We start from the raw sequence: 18,514 nt of genomic DNA, 5'->3' as shown, positions 1-18,514 counted from the left end.
TTGCTGTCTGCAGCAACAATCCCGCAGGAATTTATCAGAGGCCAACTGGGAATGAACTACTTCTATTATCTTTTTCTGGTCTGCTTTCTTGCTTGCTTGCTTGTTTGCTAATTTATAGAGGAAGAGAGGCTTGCTTGCTTTTAGAGGTACTACGCTTTCAGAGAGGCTACGCTTATCAGAGAGGCTATGCTTTCACAGGAGCTAGTTCTTAGAATTCTGCTGTTTCTTCTTAGAGGTGCGTCCTGCGTCCTCCGTCCTAGAGGTGTGTGCTAGAGGCGTGTCCTAGAGGTACATACTAGAGGTGCGTGCTATCAGAGGTGCTTCTTAGTAGTGCGTCCCACGTACTGCATCCTTCATTCTGCGATCTAGAGGTATGTTCTTCTCCGAGGTGAAGAGAATGTCTTATATACACTAAAGCAGCCAATCAGTTTAGGATTAAGTAGCACGATTGGAGCACACACCATGGTACCAATCAAGAAAGAATGAGGAACATCTATTGACCACTAGCGCAGAAGAGACATCAACCAATCAGGCAAAAGGTCATAAGAGATCACGCCATGTTAACACTAATTATGCACCACCTCTTGGCCCAACACCAGCCGCCATCTTAGAGCTGCTTAAACATGTCTCTACAGACTGTAACCTTCTTTGTGACATGAGCCCCAGAAGCAGTTGTCAGTAATGAGGTGGGACCTGTTGGAAGGCAACATAGTCTTGCTAAAATGTATGGGATGCTCGGTTGGTCTTCTGTGGAACCCAAAGCAATTCATATTGAGCTCCCAGTGAATTTTGACACTTTCAGGGACTATTTATTTTTAAAAAAATTTTTTTTAAATTATTTTGTTCTAATTAGTTGTACATGACAGTAGAATGCATTTATACATTTTGATAGATCATACATAAATGAAGTATAATCTCTCATTTTTCTGATTATACAAATTGTAGGAAGGCCATTTTCCTGAAGTAGGACAAAGGGTGGGATTTTGAGACTCCGCATCTTGCCTCCTCTGACCCATGTTCATTATGTTCCCCATTTCACTCTGCTAATCACCTAGAAAGTTAATAGGACAGGACAAGGATTACAGGGGCAACTGTCCCACCATCAAATAACCACCCAAGAATGGTGTTTGATACCACATCCCTCTAAAGTATAGCTAGTAAATATGACAGAGGGGTCAATGTGACTATTTATGATTTGAATTAAATTTCAGAAAGTTAAATTCTTTTGGATAACTACTAAGACTTAATATTGAAATTTGGAGTCGACTTTGAATTAATGAAAAAGATAGTGAAGTTTATAGCAGATGGTACTTCCTAAGGACTTTGTTAGTCATCTCACTTCTCAATGTTTAAATAAACTTCAGAACACTAAAATCCATTTTGAAACAGGTCACCCAGACCTGGACCCAACTCTTCCACCAAGAACAGGCCATCAGGAAACTCCATGCATGGGTGACACCAGTATGATAGGTTCCAAATCGGAGAAATTTGTAGGTTAGTGGCTTGTATTCAGTACTTACAAACACCTTCATATTAATACATCTACCCCATTAGAACTTTTCTTATACTCCATCTGCAAGCTGAGTATTGATATTCTAATTTTATGGGGAAGGAGATTCCCAGAGGGAATAGCTTGCTCAAAGTCACATAGTCAGTATTGCAACTGGAATTTCAACCCCAGTCTATCTCAACCTAGGGTGATAGATAGGAAAGCTATCTATCATGGAACTATTCTGTGATGCTTCTAGGAAGTAAACCCAGGTCTGCTCTCAACCTCCATGACACTTACTTTGGAGGAAAGTCATTTACTCTTTCCAACACAATGTTTTTCACCCTGTACCTGGATCATCTTGAAGCTCGTCCCCATCACTACCCCAATCTGTTTTTAATTTTCTTTCTTTTAATGTTGCCTCTCCTTTCTGAGGTGAAAAACCTAGAAGTGATTTTCCCAATCAGGTGCCCACCAATGCGCCCCAGAAACCATCCAAGTTTTCCTTTGCTTTTTCCATAAAGTGTCATGTTAGTGACCATATGTAGCAAAAATACCTATTTCTTCCTCTTTGCTTTCTTGGCCATTTGAGATGACTGTACACCATTATTCGGCACATTATCCAGCACCAGATCTCCCTTTCTCCATTTCCATGAGGTATCAAGTGAACAGGCACTTGGACCTGAGATTTTGTCTAACTAAGGTCCTTTCCAATTCTAAAATTCCACAAGTCTATCAATACTATACCCTTGATCCTTGTCTTGAAACATGGTCCATTTACCCCTGGTAGCAGACCTGTGCTTTCTTTTGCTTCATCCTAATCCTTCCCAGCAAAAATATGGGTAGCAATTATTTTAAATATTAGATTTCCATTAGATAACCACTGTTTCTTCTATGATTTTAGGTAACTGGATCTGACTGCAACAATGGAAGATGGTCATGGTTTTCTGTATTTGCAATTCAAGATTCTGAGTACCCAGTAGTAAGAGAAAAAAGGTGACATCGACTGACCTTTGAGGCTGAAGATATGTATTTATTAAGTGCCTCCTGCACTTCTAGATGTCTGCAGATTGTTTCAGACACTATTTTGGCTATTTATCAGTTGAGCTTCATCTATTAAAGTTTCAGATTTTCCATGATTATTCTCAAATAACTATCTACCTATGTCTAACACAATTTCAATTTAGTTCTGTAAAATAAATTCTTTTCCTGCTAAATGACTAAAACTACCAAGATTTTAAAGAAATAGCAATTAGTTAATCCATAGCAATAGCTAATCCACCAAGGATTCATTTTCTAAATGATCCTAGACTCAAAGAAATCAGAGCTACATGACAAACATCAGAAACCCAGTTAATCCACTTGCTAGGTCACGGATGGTGAAATCACACTAGAACATACAGGTGTGGAGTTTTATTACAGTTTTCTTTCTGTTATACCTGCTTTTAACAGGCACATTTCTCCCCTCCTCACCCCAAGGAAAATGCTTTATTTCTTTCCTATTGGAATCAGACCTGTAGGCATTCTAAGCCTTGATGAATTAATTCCCTTGTTCTCATAGCGGTCATTTGAAGAAGTTCATCAAAACCATCCTGGTGGCAAAGGGGAAGGAGAGAAGAGGTGGCAGTTAGAAGGGGCCATGGACTCAGAAGGGGAGAAGTCCCTTTACATCATGTGATGGTGGGGTGACACAGGAGAGGGTGCTGATCAAGAATTCACAAGAGGGGAAGAACTCCTGGAGAGAGCCTTGAAGAGACAAGGAGGGTTCAGGGTGAGACTGGTCTCAGCGAGGCCAACAGTGGACATTGTTCCTGCGAACAGGAGACAAAACAGTGTACCTGGAGTCCAGGATGGGCACAGGTGAATGTTTTGGGGGAACTCACAGAGGACTTCCTCTGGCAGCTTCTGTCTCTATCATAAAACAGAAGCCAAGTTTTCAGCTACTAGTGAGGATGGTGGAGCAGGGATTGGAGAATTAGGAGAGGAGATGGGAAACAACCTTCTTCAAGGCTTGGTGAGTGAAATAGAGATGGCTTTCAGGCCGCTGGAAGGACCCCCTTTCCCTTCTTTGTCCACCACAGCTATGGGCATATAAGCAATCATCACGTAACTTAGAAATTGATCGCATCTTATTCAATTTAACACTTTAAAGGTGTATCATCTTTAATTTCTTTGTATTTAAAAGTGTCCCCTACATAAGATAAAAACTTTTCCAGGTCATAGATCCTGAGGTCGTGATTAGGAAGGCCACCATGGAAATACAAATATCCATACCAGAGAATGACGGGCCACTTGAGAAGACTTTCCATGTCCCCTGGCAGGCACAATGGGACCGTACCTGGTTCTTTGCAAAGACACCAGAATTTTTACCTGAAGCATATAGATGAGTTAATTAATTTGTTCACTCATTTCTCAAGAATGTTTAGGTATTTAATTTCCCACCTTTGTGTTTTCAATTTATGGAAACTACAGTTTCTGTTGAGGAGAACACTTGATTCAGCTGTAGTCCTAAGTTTATTGTGCCAGATAAGAGGTTTGGGGCAACTTGAGACTTTAGTTTTTGGCATTGCTTCTTGAAAATATGATTATTATAAAAAGCAATTTTCTAAGAAACCACTAAGGATTTAGTCCAGGGGCACTTTACTACTGAGCTACATCCCAGCACTTTAATTTTAATTTTGAGACAGGGTCTCACCAAGTTCCTGAGGGCCTTGCTAGGTTGCCAAGGCCAGTCTCAAACTTGGGATCCCCCTGTCTTGACCTCTGGAGTCACTGGGATTACAGCCATGCACCATTGCACCTGACTATAAAAACTAATTTTTACATGTTCAATTTGGTTTTTTTAATTGTAAATAATGACTTTTAGATTCTTGTATTTTTAATCGTATTTCAACCGAAATTATCAACTATCTGTCAAATTGAGCCTGCTTCCTACCTGCATTTAAAAAAAAATGACTTAAGTTTAGGTTGTTTAGTTAAAATCCACAGCAACCACTTTCCATTTGTGCTCCTAGGAGCCCTCTTTTCAAAGAAAATCAATGCCATATTCAATTAACTCATGTACTGGGTAGAATTATACAGGTGGCAGACAGAGATATCACCGGAAAAATTCAGGTGAACATAAAGGGATTCAGGACATTGTCCCAAGATATGGCACCTTGGCATTTGAGGAAACAGCAGAAGCTTCCACCCTTGTCCTGAGAATCAAGTGAGAAGACCCTTAGGTAAAATGTGCCCTCCCTACTCCGAGAGATAGACAACTCCGCACAGACAGGCCCCGCCCAGTTTCCCCCCGTCCGTCACCATTGGATGGCACATTTTGTCCTCCACGACTGCCCACTCTTCATCAAACCTAGCAAAAAGGCTCTCATACGCACTGTCCTCTGGACTTTGTTTCCTTACACAGGGCCCTGTGCCAGGCCAAACTAATACTTAAAAAAAAAAAAAAGTGTGTGCTTTTGTCTTGTCAATCTATCTTCTGTTATAAGGGCCTCAGCCATAAACCTAGAATAAGGGAGGAAAGGATTTTTTTTTCCTCTCCTACAAGAGATCAACAAATATGTTGTTGGCTGCTGAAAGACAACAGGGAAATGAGACAGAAATGGGTTTCTCTCCTCACACAGGGTCATCTTTGGGTCATTTCCACTCTATCTCTGAGTTAATCCGTGCTAAGCTCGTCTATTTGGCTATTTCAAATGCTATTATCCTGTTTTATTCTCTCTATTGTGCTTAGCGCTTTTCTAAATTATCCTATTATTCCTTTCTTTGTGTGTTTGTTTTCCACCCACCCCCTGCATGCACACACGCGCGCACGCACACACACACACACACAGACAGCAAGTTCCATGGAGGCAGTGACCACGGGGAGTCAAAGGTGGATTTTGAATAAGAAATAAGAGAGATTATCAAACCTTTTGCCTCTACATCACTAGTCCCTAAGGAAGACTCCCCTGTCTCTCCCCTCTCAGTCCATACTTTGATAAGGTACCTTTGTGATACTCCTTAAAGCCATAAATGAATGATTAAAAAAAAAGAGCAGTAATTTCCTACAGGGTACATAACAGCTTCTAAGTATGCATTCATTAGTATTTAATTAATGACCATCTACTGCAATGGACCTTAAGTTTCATGAGGGGAAATGGTGTGTGTGGTTTTACTCGTTATGTTTTCTAGTTCTCGGTATCTGTGATGCTCCCTAATTTATGAATGCGAACACATTTACAGACACACGTACAAAAAGACAAGGCATGAACGGAGTGACACAGAGTTCATAGGGGTGAGCCATCGCTGCTAGCTGGGGCAGCGGTCGGGGACACAGAAGAGGTAGCAGGAGGATTGATGAAGGCCAGGTGACAAATGTGCTGGACTTTTCAGCTGGAAGTGTTGGGGTCAAGGTGAGGATGAAAATCCTTTAGCAGGAGCTAAAGATGGAAATAGGACAAAGGGTGTTTCAAGTACTATAAGTAGTCCAAGAAGGACAGGTGAAGTTAGGTAAGCCATATGAAGGAGTCTGTTTGCAAAGCTCCATTCTCATACATGATAAAGGGCTTGGGATGTTGTACTGATTCCATAATCACCTCTACTAAAAATATTGGTGTCATCTACCACATCATGCTCCAGGATAAAGAACACCTTGAAGCAGATTCCTATGGTCTAGAACTCATTGCAAGTTGTTTAGAACGGATTCATTTTGGAGAAGATTTTGAACTGAAGCAACGCAATGAATTAAAGCATCTTATTCTGATAGGACAGGCCATGGAATGGTCTGATTTTACATAGGTCAGTTAGTGTGCTATACTCAATCTGATCCACATCTGCATTTACTTTCCAGGCCCCTAAACTTTCCAGCAGAAACTCAATTTGACAGTAGAAAGGAACATGGTGTTGTAAGGCCAAACGGGGGAAGGGAAATCCCAGATGGAAACATCCTATAGTATTCTTTCTTTCTTTCTTTCTTTCTTTCTTTCTTTCTTTCTTTCTTTCCTTCCTTCCTTTCTTTATTTATTTTCTTTCTTTCCTTCCTTCCTTCCTTCCTTCCTTTCTCTTTCTTTCTTCTCTCTTTCCCACTGCTTTTAAAATGTTTGTTTTGTTTTGCACACAGACACTTACTTAACTGGAAGTACAGGATTTAGCATTATGATTCCAAACATATCAAATTTCAAGTGCATCTCTGTCTCAATTACGGAAATCAAACTTCTTGGGCAAGGAGAAAGCCTCCCTTTTGCACTCAGCGAGTGTTTGGGACATAATGAACATCTGGAATATATACTCAGCTTCTTCACATAATTATTGATAGACCCAATCCCACTGAGCTCTTCCAAGACTATAAAAACGTGTTAATATAGTTGCATCACACCCTTCAACTTATTTGCATAAGGCATGATTTCGCCACATGACATTTATTTAAGAAAGCAAATAATAGACCCATTCAAAGTGATATTGTAGTTTGGGGCATGTGAGCCCAGCTTGGCATTTCCTGCCCATTTTCTGGACCCAGCTGACTTGCTTGGCACTGAGATGTGTCAACTTACTCCCTAGGCAGTGTAGATGAGTAGTTCCAAAAGAACAATGATTTCTTGGGGTGACCCTAGTTTCCTTGTTGGGGGCTGGACCACCCTTACTGATGAGTCCCATCTTCCAGTCATTCAGTTAAGTAATCCTTTCACAAAGAAAATCCCTCCATGTGGGCTGAACACAGGGCTGGGTTTAGCATACTTGCAACTCGGATGTCTCTGAAATTTTTCAAAAGGGCTCAGGGAAGACCATGTAGAACTGTTATTTACAAACTGGAAGAAAGCATTATCTTACCACTGGTTCTGAAACCTGGCGATGCTATTGCCTACTTATTCCTAACTACACTGATCAGGCACCTGTCCTCAGCTCCTCCCTCTCACTGTAAAGATTCCCTTCAACTCCCAGGAGCGTTGGGTTTTAGGTCATTGATTTTGTGTCTGAGTCCTAAGAGTTGATCAGATTTGGACCCCAAGATTCCTTGCCCCACCAAGCCTGTCAATGGAGGCGGCACCTCATGAACTGTCTGTGGTTATAAAACTTTTGCTTTCTCTGCAAAATCCACAAAAATAAGGAGTTTGGAAAAGGCCTGGTGTTGGGAGGCTTGGCCTTGATGCCCCCTTGGGAAAGACAAAGGCCCTCCCTTAGAGGCGCCAGGCTCCTCCAAACTTTGCAACGCTACAGTTGTCTCTGGATGTCTTCTGTGTTCCAGAGCAGTGGAATGAGTTTAACAACCTTGGCACCACGTGGAGGAGCTCCCCAGGCCAGGATGCGGGATTATTACCTTGAGGGGAACCCAAGCCACCAGGGAGCCTGCCAGTGGACGGGCAGTGCCCCAACTCCAGCGAGATCCAAATCCGAGTCACCATTTTCCTTGTGAAAAATCAGGGACGTGAAGACAGAGAGCAATTGATTAAAGGGAACCAGTTCAGCAAGTACCCATTAGCCAGGGAAAGAGGGTAAAGACAGGAAGGGGGAAATCTACAAAGAGTCAGAGGGAGCAGAGAGTCGAGGACAACTCAGTAAGCATACCATCTGCTCAACCCATCCTACCTTGACTTGCAGGAAGGTCAAGGGGTCGTCAGGAACTGTCTCAAATCTATCCTGAGCCCATTTGGGAATTGCCAGAGAGGAAAAATAATGCTTTCTAAGAACCCCCAAACTGCAGAGTCCAGGGCAGGTTGACAGGGTTCTGCTCCCCATCCTAGGTCCAAGGATGACCATAGATGCTTCTTTATCCTTAGGAAATCTAGACACCGAAGACTGTTTCTTCCCCAAGGCCCTAGGATTCTAAGTACAGCACTCACAGTCACTAAGTGGGAAATGTGAAGGCCTATGTCTCCTCTGAACCAAGCTTATCCAAGTCAGAGGAATCGGTAGAGTGGCATTGGGCATCGGGAGCTGTACTAGCTCCCCACATCTAAAGCTGGGAAGACTTCGCTCCCGAGTGCCTGTCCTCTGTTCTTCCTGGAAGCACGTGGTACAAATGGCTTCCTGTTGGAGTCAGGCTTGCCTGATCTTTTGTCTCACTCCTCTTGCTTCTGGAGGGTTGTTTTCTCTCTGCTGCTCTGGCAGCTCGCTTTGTGTTATCAGAGGCAGCTCAGTATGGTGGAAAGTCTGCAGGGACTCGTATAAACCAGGTAGTGTTAGGCATTGTACCAACCTGAATTTGAATCTGGGATCTATGATTCACTAGCTAGGGGACATCAACCAAAACATTTAACTTCTAGCTCAGTTTTCATTTATCCAAGATACATTTTTGAGAATCTAGTTTCTTCCAAGAAACAAACGAAGCCCTTTGAAATGAAAATGGAAACACAATATCTATTCCATTGAAGAACGTGAGAATTAAATTAGATCGTCAAAATGATATAAAAAATTGAATATAATGGGCACTCAAGAATGATAGTTTATTACTATAATTATTAACTAACTGGCATTTATTGAGTCCTTATTAAAAACCAGGCACCATGCTGTGAGATAGGGATATGCTAGGAATAATAACAGGACAGTTTTGGAAAAGTCATGCTGGGCATTAGCAAGACATGAGGCTACATAGGAGCGGGCTATTTTGAATGGCAGGAGGAAGACTCGGATATGAAAGGACTCCAAGGACACACTGCATGTTCCTAAGGAAGCATGATGCATGAACATGGCAGGTGAGGAAGATGATCCAGCAGTCAGACATTGGCTAGGTTGCTATGGGGGGAAACTTCTTAGAAGTTCATGCAATAATCAGGACCTTCCTATCCAATGGGGAACAATGCCAAGCAAATGGAAAAGAAGAGGATGACCTTACAGACATGACAAAAGAAAGTGGAAGAAGGAGGGTGAGTGAATGGCAATGCATGTCAAATAAGCAAGCCAAGACCAAGCTAAAACTTGAAGAGGTTCCAAAGCTTTGAAGAATAAAGGGTTTCGGTGAGTAATGAAATACACACACAAAAAAAATGTACAAGTATATGCTACATTTTCCATCAACATTAAGGTCAGGTAGTATAGAGAGCACCTGCCAATGATATTTTTAATAATTCTTTAGTGTGACTTTTGGGGGGCTATAAAAGTAATATCTGCTCAATAAAAACTAATTGGTAAGTTCACAAAAGTAGTAAGAATGTTAAAAAGCACTTGTCAACCTTTTAGTCAAAGGGTCAGGCAAACAGTCACTCTCTGTAGGCAAAAGCATATGGGGTTCATCCCAGGGATGGAAGTTTGGTTCAACATACAGGAATCAATAAACGTAATTCATCACATCAATAGACAAGAATCACGTGATTATTTCATTAGATGCAGAAAAAGCAAAAACACTAGAAAAACTAGGGATAATAGGAACATACCTCAACATTGTAAAAGCTATGTATGCTAAACCCAAGGCCAACATCATTCTAAATGGAGAAAAATTGAAAGAATTTCCTCTAAAAACTGGAACAACATAGGGATACCCTCTTTTACCACTTCTATTCAACATAGTCCTGGAAACTCTAGCCAGAGCAATTAGACAGAAGAAAGGAATTAAAGGGAGATGAATAGGAAAAGAAAAACTCGCACTATCACTATTTGCTGATGACATGATTCTCCATTTAGAGGAGCCAAAAAATTCCACCAGAAAACTTCTAGAACTCATAAATGAATTCAGCAAAGTAGTAGGAAATAAAATTAACACCCATAAATCAAACATGTTCCTATACATCAGTGATGAATCAACTGAAAGAGAAATTAGGAAAACTACCCCATTCACACTCTCCTCAAAGAAAAGAAAATACTTGGGGGTCAACCTAACAAAAGAGGTGAAAGACCTCTACAATGAAAACTACAGAACTCTAAAGAAAAAAATTGAAGAAGACCCTAGAAAATGGAAAGATCTCCCATGTTCTTGGATAGGTAGAATTAATATTAATATTAATATTGTCAAAGTGGCCATATTAATAAAAGTGCTATAAAAATTTAATGCAATTCCTGTTAAGGTTCTGATGATGTTCTTCATAGAAATTGAAAAAGCAGTCATGAAATTCATTTGGAAAAATAAGAAGCCCAGAAGAGCCAAAGCAATCCTCAGCAAGAAAAGTGAAACAGGAGGCATCACAATACCAGACTTTAAATTATACTACAGAGCTATAATAATAAAAACAGCATAGTATTGGCACCAAAACAGACATGAAGCTCAATGGTACAGAATAGAAGACACAGAGATAAACCCACATAAGTACAGTTATCTCATACTAGACAAAGGTGCCATAAACATACAGTGGAGAAAAGATAGCCCCTTCAATAAAGGGTGATGGGAAAACTGGAAATCCATACATAACAAAATGAAATTATGTCCCTATCTCTCACCCTGCACAAAACTCAACTCAAACTGGGACAAGGACCCAGCCATTAGACTAGATATCCTGCTTCTACTAGAAGAAGTAGGCCCAATCTCCATCATGTCAGCTTAGGAACCAAATTCCTTAGGAAGATTCCTTATGTGCAAGAAGTAAATTCAAGAATCAATAAATGGGATGGTATCAAACTAAAAAACTTCTTCACAGCAAAGGAAACAATCAAGAATGTGAAAAGAGAGCCAAGAAAGTGGGAGAAAATCTTTGCCACCTGCACCTCAGATAAAGCATCAATCTCCAGAATATAAAAAAAAAAAAAACTCAAAAATCTTAACACCAGAAGAATAAAATAACCCAAGCAATAAATGAGCAAAGGAACTGAACAGACACCTCACAGAAGAAGAAATAAGATTGGTCGGCAAAGATATGAAAAAATGTTCAACATCACTAGCAATTAGAGAAATTCAAATTAAAATTACACTGAAATTGCATCTCACTCCAAATGGAAATTCTAAGGAATACAAGTAACAATAAATGTTGGTGAGGATGTGGGGAAAAGGTACACTCATACATTGCTGGTGGGACTGAAAATTGATGTAACCACTCTGGAAAGCAGTATGGAGATTCCTTAGAAAACTTGGAATGGAACCACCATTTGACCCAGTTATCCCACTCTTCAGTATATACCCAAAAGACTTAAAATCAGCAAACTATAGTTACACAGTCACATCAATGTTTCTAGCAGTTTAATTCATAATAGCTATGCTATGGAACCAACATAGGTGACCTTCAACAGATGAATGGATAAAGAAATTGTGATACATATACACAATGGAATATTACTCAGCCATAAAGAAGAATGAAATTATGGCATTTGCTGGTAAATGGATGGAACTGGAAATGATCATGCTAAGTGAAATAAGCCAATCACCAAAAATCAAAGGTAGAATGTTCTCTCTGAGATGTGAATGCTGACTCACAATAGGCAGGGGGAGAGGGAGGAGGGGAGGTTCACCAGATTAGACAGGACTGAGTAGGGGAAAAGAAAGGAGGATGGGAATGGGAAAGACAGTAGAATGAATCAGACATCACTTTCCTATTTGCATATATGAAAACACAACCAGTGGAACCCCACATCATGTAAACAAAAATGGGAAGTTGTACTCCATGTATGTATGATATGTCAAAATACATTCTACTGTCATGTATAACTAAAAAGAACAAATAAGAAAATTTTTTTAAAAGCATATAGGAAACCTCTCTCTCCATCTTGCCAAAACACAGGCATTCACCTAACTCCAAACACAAGTGTAGGCCTGATATTTCTCTCCACTGGTCTAAATAGCAAGTTTTCTTATAAGGGAATGAACACACTACCTAGAGAAAGTAAACACAGGTGTTTATGTATGTATTTGTGTGTGTACATGTTTGAGCAGTGTGTGTGTGTATGTGTGTGTGTGTGTGTGTGTTTTCTCTGCATATCTGTTTCCCTTAGTGGAAGGAAAACACAAAACAAACACATACTCCAGTGTGCAGCATCTTCGTGAATACTAATGTCACAACCAAGGCAAGCCCTAAGACTTTCTCATAGCAATGATCAAGAAATGCTAAATGTATCATCATCCACTTACCAGAGAAATCATTCAGCCTTTGGTTTTTTGAGATTGGCTTATTTCACTTAGCATGGTATTCTCCAACTCCATCCATTTACCTGCAAATGCCATAATTTTATTCTTCTTTATGGCTGAATAATATTCCATTGTGTATATGCACCATAGTTTCTTTATCCATTCATCTATTGAAGGGCACCTAAGTTGGTTCCACAATGATTTCTCTGATAAATTGATGATGATACATAATGGGGGGATGGGGTGGGGAGGAGACAAGAATGAAGAAAGGATAGATTGTATAGAGGGAAATGAGAGGTGGGGAGGGGGTGGGGGAAGGAAAGATAATAGAATGAGATAAAAATTATTACCCTATGTACATGTATAACCACGCAAATGGTGTGAATCTACTTCATGTACAACCAGAGAAATGAAAATTGTACCCCATTTATGTACAATGAATCAAAATTTTTAAAAAAATAAAAAAGAAACTCTAAATGCAGAAGCCCAGAGTTTAAGAAAATGCATGGGAAGAAAACTTAGGATTGGAAAACATACTCCATTAAGTCGAGTTTTTTATTTTTGCAACTGGTAAAAGGTTGTTCAGTTTCAGTCAATGAATATACCATTTGAGAACCACTGGTCTGATAGTTAATTGTATGTGTCAGTTTACCTAGGCCACAGTCCCCAGATATTTGGTCAAACATTCTAGATGTTCCTGTGATTTTTTTTTAAAGGAACAATTAACATTTAAATCCGCAGACTTTGAGTAAATTACCCGCCATAGGTCTATCTTGCAGATTTTGGACTTGCAAAGTTACCACCATTGCATGAGCCAACTCCTTTGAATAAATCTTCCTGTATGTTTTGTATACCTCCTGCAGATTCTGCTTCTCTAGAGAATCCTGACCAATACAACTGGGTCTGAAAATTTATTTTGAGTTCAGAAAAAAAAAGAAAAAAAAAAAAAAGGACTTCACCAAGATGCTATGAAGCAGAGGGAAGCGTATTCCAGTAATATCTGAGTGTCTCAAGGTGTGCATTTCACACTCAAGGGTCTGTGCTGGGTCTGAGATGCCAAGGGCACCCCTCAAGGCAGTGGCTCTTCAAGTCAACACTCGCACTTCGTTTCTGTTGAGAACTCCAACAAGAAGCAAACCAAAAGGCTCCCTTCAAGTAAAAGACTGAGGCTGGAGAATCTGCACCCCGCTCTCAAAGAGCACAATAAAACATTTTCAATTGACCCACACGAAGACTGGTACGAACTGATGAATCAGTTTTCCTGGCGAATACAGGACTTCCCAGAAATTCGCAGCAACCCTTACAGCAATCTTTCATAATCAGTTCACTTTTCTATTAAAATCTACTTCCCAGAGTATCAACACTGCAATTAAACCATCCTGATCTCTAGAACCAGCACTGGGTGATCGATCTGTACCTCAGTTCTTCCCGAGGACTGCCCAAATGGACCTGGGTTCTAATGTTCCCAAGGGGTAATCACAGGTTCAGATATGTACAGATCTTTGCATACCAGGGAAACATGAGGGAATTAAGATTTCCATTCTTTCAACTATGTGAAGGAAGTGACTGGTGGAGTCAGAGGATGAAGGGGAGCCACAGTACAGGACACTGAGCACGTGACTACATCACACCAACCCTGAGAACCTCCTCATTCCTATGCAACTTCGCTCCTGCCCTTCCCTCTGCCTGGAACAGCCTTTACTCTCTTTTACATCTTGGAGAACTCATGCTTCAAGGCCTAACTCAAATGCTCATCTCCAAGTCTTTTCCTTTTCTTTTATTTGGTTTCTTTTGCTTTGTTTTTGGCAGTGCTGGGGATGGAACCCAGTGCCTCACACATGCTAGGCAAGTGCTTTAGCACTGACCCACATCCCCAATCCTTCTGCCACGTCTTTTCCAATATCTCCAGACTTTTTGAAAGATGGGCGTGAAAAATGAGTGAGCCTAGAAGGAACCTAAATTATCTAGAAATGTAATTGACACATTTATATGCTGGCATGTTTTTTTTAACACACAGCATCTTTGACCCCAGTTTTTGCACTGTGGTTCTGTATTTGTTTTCCCAAATCAACAACACGTTATGGGATACCAGTCCCGAACCAGAGACTTTTAAACAACATTTACACATTGCTTCTCATAACGGTTGGTCACCTATAAAGTTATTTACTCACTTTCAATATATTCTTTCTTAAATTGATGTTTTTAGGATTTAGATATATAAGTTTTAAAACTCAACTTTAAAATATGTATTTTAAATACAGATAGCATCACTTGCCCTAAATTGAAGGTATATTCTTAAAAACAAATACCATAAAAACAAAACAGTATTATTTAATTTTGGATAAATTGCCACCTGAAAAGACTTAGGGTTTGAAATCCCTTTTTTAAAAAAAAAAAAACATATTTTGTTTTAGTTGTAGGTGGACACAATACCTTATTTTATTTTTATGTGGTACTAAGGATTGAACCCAGGGACCCATGCATGCTAGGCGAGCACTCTACCTCTGAGACACAACCCCGGCCCAGAAATCTACTTTTTTAAAAAATTAAAAATGGACCTGAGCAAGTATTAGAGAATCACTGAAAACAAACAAATCCCAAATCAAAACTCTCTCCCTCATCAATACAGGATAAAAAAAAGAATTAAAAATGTAACCACTTGCGTGGGGTTGTGGCTCAGTAGTAGAGTGCTTGCCAAGCACATGAGAAGCACTGGATTCAACCCTCAGCACCACATAGAAATAAGTTAAAGGCATTATGTCCATCTATAAATAAAAATATATTTTTTAAACATGGAACCATTTGTGAAGGTGAGCAATTCTTTAATGCTGTGGTCTTCGTTTACAGGTGTTCTAATCCACATTTTTTGGGGGGAGGGGTATCAGGGATTGAACTCAGGGAGTCTCGACAACTGAGCCACATCCCCAGCCCTATTTTGTGTTTTATTTAGAGACAGGGTCTCACTGAGTTGCTTAGCACCTCACTTTTGCTGAGGCTGGCTTTGAACTCACGATCCTCCTGCCTCAGCCTCTCTAGCCGCTGGGATTACAGGCGTATGCCACCACGCCCAGCTATAAACCACATTTTGAAAAATGACATGATAAAAAGTGTACGGAACAGAGTCTTGGGTTCGAGCTCTGTTTTCAAGCACCTGAATTTGGTTTATAAGTCATTTTTCTACCTAGCCACCCAGCTCCCCAGTCTCATTTTTCTTATTTATATAATGGGGAGATTGGTCATTTTCCTCTCAGAGCCTTTACGACTTTTTTTTTCCATTTTGCCTTTAGTATCATTTACTTTTCAGGTTTCCATTCATTCAGCAAAATGTTTGGAGCCCTCACCTGGAGTTAGGTTTGGGGAATATGGATATGAAGACAGCCATGCCCTTGTGAAGTTTATGAGCTTTCTTTCCCCCCTTAGTACTCGTCCCCTGTTAAACGACAGTGAGTTTTGAACCTATCTTCTTTATTCCAAAAGACTTAATAAAACTAAAGATAAGTACATCTTAACGCATGTTTGAATCCAGAACTTTTAACCGCGCCCCCCACATCCAGTGAAGAATGCCTGGCAGTTTCCCAGATGCCCACTAGAGGGCGCGCACATTTCTCTATTCCCAAGGAAAGCCACTGCGTGGGTTCTACCCCTGAGGTTTGCATTGGTATCTGCTTTGCCTACTTTCTATACAACGTGCGGCAAGTGTGGTGAGCCTTCCAGTTCCCTCACTCCACCAACCCATCCTTACCCCCGTGCAGTGACTCCTCCTCTACCATCACGAAGGATTCCTTTGCTCACAAAACCACAACCATTTTGTTTCTGTTTCCAGCATTTGTCCTTTTGACATTTAGAAGAAATAAGATCCAAGTTTGATGTTGAAAAGAAAGCATTGATTTCTTTAGTGAGAGGATTTCTCCTCCCTATTCCCGTTTTCCCTAGTTGTGGGGAAAATGCTCCTTTAAGCAGTTAGAGCAGCTCCTTTGAGCTGAAGAAGGTCTTTCTGGGAAGGAAGAGGACCCTTCTAAGCAGACCTTTTGAAGCTAACAAGACTCCCCTTGCCCTGGACCATGTTGAATTGGGGGAATTTTCCAGCCTATTCCTTTGGGTTTTGCTTTCTGCATCAACAAACTCTTCACCTCAAACTTTGGAGAATACACCCCAGAACAACCCTCCCCACAAACCAAGATCCAAGAGAAGCCCCAAGAGTTTCCCCGAAGTTCTTTGCCTGGTGGGCTGCCTTAGAACCTGAGACCCCACCCTTTATTTGATTCTAAAGGAACTTTACCTTCAAATCTCTCTTCTGAGCTTTTCTTAGGATCCAGCAAAAACAATAAAGAAATAAATTGTAAATATGCCCAATTCTACCTGGGTGTGAAATGACCTTAGGGAAGAGCTCCCCTCCAGAGATCAAAGGGAAGATTGGGAACATGGTTTAAGAAGGAAGAAGAGAGGACCAGTCTTACCGCCCCTTTCTGTGACCACTCAGACAGCCTACCCTTTCTGAAAATGAACAACTTCATTTTTTTTTATATATATAGAAAGGTGTCAGAAGTCTTCTGAAGCAGCAGCTTTATGCAAATATACTACTCAAGTAGAAGGCTGTAGGGGAGAGTTATTTATATCCCTCAGGCATTACACATGCAAAAGGTGAAACTGTGAATCTCTGAATTTCCAGGAGTGGATATTCTCATGATGAGCACATCCTTGCAGTTAGCTATTTTGGTTGGCACACAGTTCCCATCTCTGTCAGATTTTTTCCAGACAGGAGACTGCATAATCATTCCGTAATTTTAGAATGACCCTGGATATTTCTCTCCAATGAGATTTCCTGACCTGAACTTTGCTTGGACATGAGATTTACTACCACCTTGGACTCGGGTAATAGGTGCATTCATTTCTTTTTTGCCTAAACGGGTACAGCACTCAGTCATTAAAAAGTAATAATGTGGCACATTTATTGCCCCTTCGTTTCATATTGAGTCCTGGAATTAGCAAAGAAAATGGACATTTCTCTAGGAATTATTGCCCTGCTCTGTTGCTGGCTCAACTTCCCCAGCAATATAGACTATTCTCCAAATCGAAATATACGTTAATCACTTCAGGAAATTGCTTCCCCCATTGGAAACTGATAGCTCGCATCGGAATGTTTCCAAAGCACAGCTGATGACAATTACGACTCTCTGAAATTTCAGTTTTCTTTGATTGTGACATAAAAACTGGGACATAAATTAAAACTCAATTATCCTTTAAGGGTAATTGGGGTTATAAAACCAAGAGAGTCCCCGCGTCGATATCGCAGGAGGGCAGCGTCTGGTGGGATGGTTTGTGTTCTGTCCCCAAAGCGGCCTTTCAGACAAAATGGTTGAGGATAAGGTAATCTGTGCAGAGCGTGTGCCAAGAAAGCACATCAGACGGGGTCACAAACTTGGAGAAATGTAGTGAGCTTCTAGAACATCTTGGAACAATTAAAGCACGCTAAAACAGCAAGGGGAAAGGGTGCCAGCGAGTGCTGGTTCACCTAGGAAGGTGCCCCATGTGAGCAAGGGACACAGCGCCCAGACTCCAGCCCACTTCTGACTCTCCACCCTTGGAAGTGGAGAGCTTCTTTCTCACCTGAGAGGCGTGAAATTGGGGTTTTTGCTTCTATACAATCTGCATCATCCCAGCCCATAACAGGAGGATGAACTTTGCTTTTTCACCAAGGGCATGATCCTCCAAAGCTGCAGAGAAAAGAAGAAAAGTTTTGGTAAATTAAGTCATAAATCAAGTGCACAAGGAGAGTTTCTTAAAGGAAGCCTTGGATTATTCTTTAAGAGCAGGGATCACCACACAGCTGCAGAAATCTCCAAGGCCACCTCTTGATGATGCATCTTTGTGTGTTCTTCAGGTCATATCTTCTCTGCAGAAACTTCCTAACCTGGTACCCCAAAGCCTCTCATAGCACAGCACCCCACGTCCCCAATCTGGATTTGCAACATGGTTTCAGTTCAATGTCTTCCCAGGAAATTCGCTGCTCCCTTTCACCATGCCATGTTCCTAGTTTTAAAAGAGCACAGAACCCACCACATGAC

Source organism: Sciurus carolinensis, chromosome 4, assembly GCF_902686445.1.
Source record: "Sciurus carolinensis chromosome 4, mSciCar1.2, whole genome shotgun sequence".
Taxonomy (NCBI): domain Eukaryota; kingdom Metazoa; phylum Chordata; class Mammalia; order Rodentia; family Sciuridae; genus Sciurus; species Sciurus carolinensis.
Note: the sequence above shows the minus strand (reverse complement) of the source record.